The sequence below is a fragment of the Prionailurus viverrinus genome, chromosome C1 (assembly GCF_022837055.1).
Source record: "Prionailurus viverrinus isolate Anna chromosome C1, UM_Priviv_1.0, whole genome shotgun sequence".
Lineage (NCBI taxonomy): Eukaryota > Metazoa > Chordata > Mammalia > Carnivora > Felidae > Prionailurus > Prionailurus viverrinus.
Genome location: NC_062568.1, coordinates 158,582,461 through 158,588,460, shown reverse-complemented (window position 1 = coordinate 158,588,460; position 6,000 = coordinate 158,582,461).

Genomic DNA, 6,000 nt, shown 5'->3' with positions numbered 1-6,000 from the left:
GATCCCCTTGGACTTCTTTAATGAATCCAAAAAATGAATGACAATGTGCCCCTTCTCAGATCATCTATCTGGTTTCTTAGCACCTTTGGGGCAATAACTTGGTTGCAGGTGTGCAGAAGGATTATACAGAGAGGAAATGGTGGAGGCAGAGGCTGGAGCCAAGTGGAGAAAGAAAAACCTTTGCCTAAATGCCACGCCAAAGGGGGGTGAGGTGCAGGAGCCAGGTCCTGGCATGAGGGAGATGGACCAGAACCAGGAAACAGGTCAATCAGAGGCCCGATTATTGGAGTGCTGGAAAGCTGAGTGTGGGGGCAGAGTGAGCTGGAAGGTGATTGGTCTGTGGTTGAGCTGCTCTTTATAAGGAGCCAGCCCTGCCCTGGCTCCACTTGGGAGCTGCAGCCGGAGGCCCTGCCTCTGTCTGCAGGTGTGAGTAATGCTGAGAATGGCAGGCACAAGGAAAAGGGGAACTCTCTGGAGCCAGGAACCACACCTGTCTACGTTTTTCAAAGCTTTATCACCTTTGCAATTTAAGCAGTCTCATTTCCACCGAGATTAAAAGTGAGCGTGAGCAATTAGGTAAATTATGTCTGATTTAGTACTCCCTAAGGAAGTGTGAGAGAATAACCTTGAACTTCATCCCACCTATCAAATATCTTGGTCATAATTACCTTCTTTGTATCTTAAGAGTTTTGAAGTATTTTTTTGTTTTCTTAGGTATACACCTATATTTTTATAGACTTAATATTTTTTGCATACTTAATATTTTTGTAAAGAATACATACATTTTTGTAAAGATGCTTTTATGTTTTTATCTGTAACCATTCAATTCAACGACCTCTTCTCACCGTGATATTTTAGGTAGGAAATACTGGTTTTGCCTTCCCTTGTATTGCGTGGCAAGAGGCCAGGGGTTTGTTTTCTCTCTGCACAGACATTTCCTTCTGCTAGTAGCTCTCCAAGCTTGTCCAGGCCTCTCTCACCCCCAACCTCTGCAACTCCTATTCATCCTTCAACTTCAGCTTAAATGCAACTTTCTCTAGGGAGCCCTCCAACCTCCTGGATCTCCTCTGGCATCCCCCTTTGGGCTTCCACATGGTAGGGGTAGTTTCCTCAGGGCAGCGTTTGTACTCTGTTGGAATCGTTATCTGCTCATCTGCCTCTTGTACCAGACCCATGTTTTTGAGACTGAGTTGCAATCACTGATGGACTGTGAAATCAGTGTAATGGGTCATGACCAGTACACTTAGATTTTGTAATCTTTATTTGGGGGATTTTTTTCTATATCGTATTTGAATAGTAATAAAATCACATTTGCTACTTTACTTTTTACCTGTTCATATGTAATGAGTCAGTTTTGTTTCAGTGTGTGTGTGTGTGTGTGTGTGTGTGTGTGTGTGTGCACGTGTGTGTGTTTGTGTATCTGTGTGCACAAAAGTGAATAAGACATAGGCCTGGGCACTTTGGAGCACATGGTGTGGAGTAGTGGTATTTTTTCTTTTTTCAGATTTTTAAACTGTGACCTGCAGTAAGAAAAACATTTTATACTGTAACATTTGTATATGGTAAGAAAAACAGTTTATAAAGTGTTTTATACTGTGTGTATATACCCATTCACATACTTTTCAAAGCATATATATGTGACTTTGATATGTGCACCTCACATAAGGTAACTATTTTTAACTCATTTTAGATGTGATGAAATGGAGATTGAGCAATTAAGTGACTGCAAAGGTCCTACCTCTCGAGAGGATGGAGCTCAGGCTTCAAAACCAAGATTTGGATCTAGTCCTTTTTCTCACTCATGTGATTTTTATACACTTACACACAGAATCAAGGTAGCATGAGCTCTGAAATCCCATCACTACATATAGGATTGCAATTTGTTATACAGAACATTGTTCTAAACCCTAACTGCACGGCTGTGGAATGAGGCAATAGGCGACAGATAGCCCTGGCACTTGGGAAAGCCACTTAGAAATAAGTGCATGCAGCAAATAGGGTGTTTTTGCAAGTAGAGAGCTGACCTTGTCACAAGTCCATGCTTTGTCCACCAAGATAAGCCTATTATTTTTATTTCTGGACCCCACCAAGAGAAGTAGAGTATGAAGGAGAGAAGTGATTATTTTGTACTTTCCTAAGGGCCTTGTATTTCACCCTGGGTAGCACACTTGGAAACTAAAGACAAATGATAGATTGTTTTTAGAAGAAAATGCCCTGAGAGGGGAAGAGGGCTCAGGACCAAGCCATAGGAGAATATGGAAGGTCAGAAACCGGGGGGAGGGGGGAGCAGACTGGAGGTGGGGGTGGAATGGAGCTCTTCAGGTACGTGAAGGGCAATCTGGTGGAGAGAACTTAGACTTTGGCCTCATGTGGCCCCATGGATGGGAACAGCATGGGGACTGAGTCCCATGTAGAAACACTGGGGTAGAACTTTGTGGGGTTTGCCTGCATGGCGTCTGCTTTTCTTGTCACATAACCCACATCTTGTTCAGGGAACAGCCTCGTTTTACTCTTGGCCAGCACGGTCATTTTGGTGGGGTGAGTCTTTCCCTTCGTCTAGGTGGTCTTATGGCTCTGGTCTAAGATAATCAGCATACCCTATCCTTTCTAACCACAATGATTGTCTAAGAATCAGCTTGTGACTTAGATCAGTTCAATGAGAAGTATATTTTGAATGTCTATGAAGATGCTTGTAAAAACCTTCTCCTGCTCTGGATTGACAAGTGCATATATCTGAAGGTGAAATCAACACAAAGGAGCACACAGCTAAGAGAGGGGATAGCACTGTGCCCCAACTCTTTCATTCTGAGCCCCTGGAACTGGAACCAGCTGTGCCTGATATCCTATAGATCTCTCAGTTAGGTGAGCCCATATGCCACAATTTTGTTCCCTGGGAAGTGGACTCTGAAATGGAGTCTGGGGTGCAGGATTTTATTGAGAAGTGTCCTGGGGATGAACACTTGAGGAAGGGAAGGGAGCAGAAGTTGCAGAGGAAGGACTCAAGCCAAACACAGGCCTTACAACAGCTTCAGCCATGCCCAGGAGGAGCTCTGAGCTAGGATGTCCTTCCAGAATTATAGGAGTTGGGTGGAGACTACCCAGACATCTATGCTCCAGCATTGATTACTCAATAAGTAAGTCACCCCAAGAAAGGCTGAGGCAGCAAAGCAATCCCTGAAGGAATTGAGGGTTAAAGGCTATTGGCAGCCAGCTCTCCAGCAGCTGGTGCTAAATGTCCTTCTGGTTGGCACATCAAGAGTCCACCACACGATGTATTCCTTAATTTTTTATTTTTTGGTGATGAGTTTCAGCTGGGCTTTTCTGTCGCTGGTAGTTGAAGGAATCCTGACAGGCAAACAAGGAAACATTTTCTAAAATTCAGAGCTGTCCATATACGTAAGGGGCTGCCCTGGTGGGGAGCAAGCTCCTCGTCCTCAGTTCAAGCATCTACCTTCATGCCCTGGAGGGAAATTTGAGTTGCATGACCTTTCGTTCTAAGATTCCTTGATTCCTTGTTCTCTAAAGACAAGCTTAAAGAGATTCTGATTACATGGACATCACACAGACAAATCACATGGGCATCAGAGCAGCCCAGATCAATCTGATTAAGTCTATTTGTCCCAGATAATTTCACTTAACTGTTAGACTTGGAAGAATTTGACTTGAATTTGGAGATGAAGGGAATGTTGCTTGGTTTGCTAAGGAAAGATACTTTTTTTTTTTTTTTTTTTTTGGTCATTGGAAGGAATCCTAAAGGACTACCTTAACTGACTTTACCATAGACTGTTTTCACTTGCCATGTCCAAAAGGCAGATGCCGTCTTCAGTTAATACTACCTTGGGGCCTCTTGATGAGGTTTCCCTCCCTCTATTTCTGCGTTCTTCATGTCTCCTAGTCTCCAGCCTCTGGCTTCTCATGTCACGGTGGCACACCCTGAGTCAGGCTTCATTGGCTGCTTGTTAGGCCATCTGTCCTTTCATGCCAAGGACCTTGGCCTCCCACACCCCTCTGGCCCTCCCTGCCACAGACTCAAGCTCTGAGGCTCCTGAGCTCTGTGCACCCACTCATGCTTATCTGGTGGGCCCCCCACTCCCTATTTGGCTCCCTCTGATGTGGCTGTTTCTCCAGCCCTGAGCTCTCCATCTCAGCTGAGTGTCTGCAGACTTGGCTGGGAGAACAGGCACCATATATATGGTGTGAGGAAAGGGCCCCAGACCGAGTGCCTAGAGAATCAGAGTTTGAGCCCCAAGAGGCTCTGCCACTCACATGGATCAGTCATTCCTGTCTCTGGGGCTCTAATTTCTTGATCTATTAGGGAGGCCTGCCCTGCCTTACAAAGTTGTGGTGGGAATCATCATAGTCCTAGCTCTCCTTGACTGAGTTTTGCCATGTGCCGGGTGTTAAGCTTAGCACTTACTGTTCTTCTTAATCCTCGCAATGCAACACTTTGAGGATGGCATTTTTTTTTAATGTTTATTTATTTATTTATTTTTATTTTTATTTTTTATTTTTTAAAATTTACATCCAAATTAGTTAGCTACAGTGAAACAATGATTTCAGGAGTATATTCCTTAATGCCCCTTACCCATTTAGCCCATCTCCTCTCCCACAACCCCTCCAGCAGCCTTTGAGGATGGCATTTTTATTCTGACTTTATAGATGAGGGGATGGAAGCCCACGGAAATTAAGTAATTTACCCATGGTTACATAGTAAGGCTAAAATTTGAACCCTGATCTGTCACCCATAAAACTCTTGCCATTTATACATTTCACTATAAGATGAGGAACACAGAAATGCTTTATAACAGTGAGAAGACTTTTCTGCACATCAGCATTTATTATTATTTCTAAATCATCCATGAATCTCTCTTGGTCTCAAATGTGCAAGGACTGGCCGGTAGGGATGGCACTGACACATCTGTGGGCAAATTGTAAAGAAAACCATCATGAGTTAACAATTGTTGACATCTCTAATTTCTTCCACCTCAAGAAATACATACCTAGCAAGTAGGGGGGACAGAAGATTTCCTGTTACTGAAGATGTACTGAACACTGGAATCTGGAACTTGATCCCCAGATCAGCTTTGAGGAAACAAAGTTTGGCTGGAAATGGTCAGTGTCTTTGCACCATGCAAACGTGCCTGCAGTGGCCACCGCCATCATCCTCCGGAGTCTGCGGCACCGCAGACCGTGGTGCACGCGTGGGGGCAGGACCCGCCCCCAACACCTCCATGCTGGCTGCAGAAACCAGAAGCAGATGCTGGGAGAAAGTTTGCTCCCACTTACCCAAACATCATATTCAAAGCTAGCTGGAAAGATTCAGGGAATGTTGCTGGAGATTGGCAAATGCAAGCTGCTGCACCTGCGGTGGTTGCCGGCTCCAGGGGTGCAGGCTCACCAGGCCAAGAAAGAAGCGGCCAGAAGGTGGGTGCTGGTGCTGCTGTGCCCTCTTAAGCAAGGAAAACCTGATTCAAAAGACAACTCCTCATGGAATCAGCTCAAGGTTTGAAGCTTGTCCTATAAACCTCAACACCCAGAACCACGAATTGCAAATTTAATAGATCATTTTGTATCAAAAGGTCAATTATGAAGTGCCTAGAATTTTTCGATTGGATGAATGTATTCTCTGGGTTCTGCTATGGCCTGGAGGGTGTTAGCATTTTTTCTGTTGTGATTTTTAAATTTTTCTCCCCTAGAAGTGGATTTCATTTAATGTATCCAAGTCTTCAATTTCTCAATAAAGTAAAAATCTATTGAAAAAAAAATTTTTTTTCCAGTTTTGACAAGTTCTGGTGGCAGCAAACCACCCAGAGGATACCAGATGGTGGCGCCAGAGAGGCAGTAGTTGCTGGAGGGATTCGCCTTGGAGGCTCCTGACGAGATCTTGAGCCTTCGGTTTCCTAATGCCCGCGCTTAATTTGCCAGGCGCTCTGCATTCTTCATGTGTCAGCAGCCTGGCTGCTCTTGTAACTCACGGTATTACGAGGTGCCTTGGGGTTT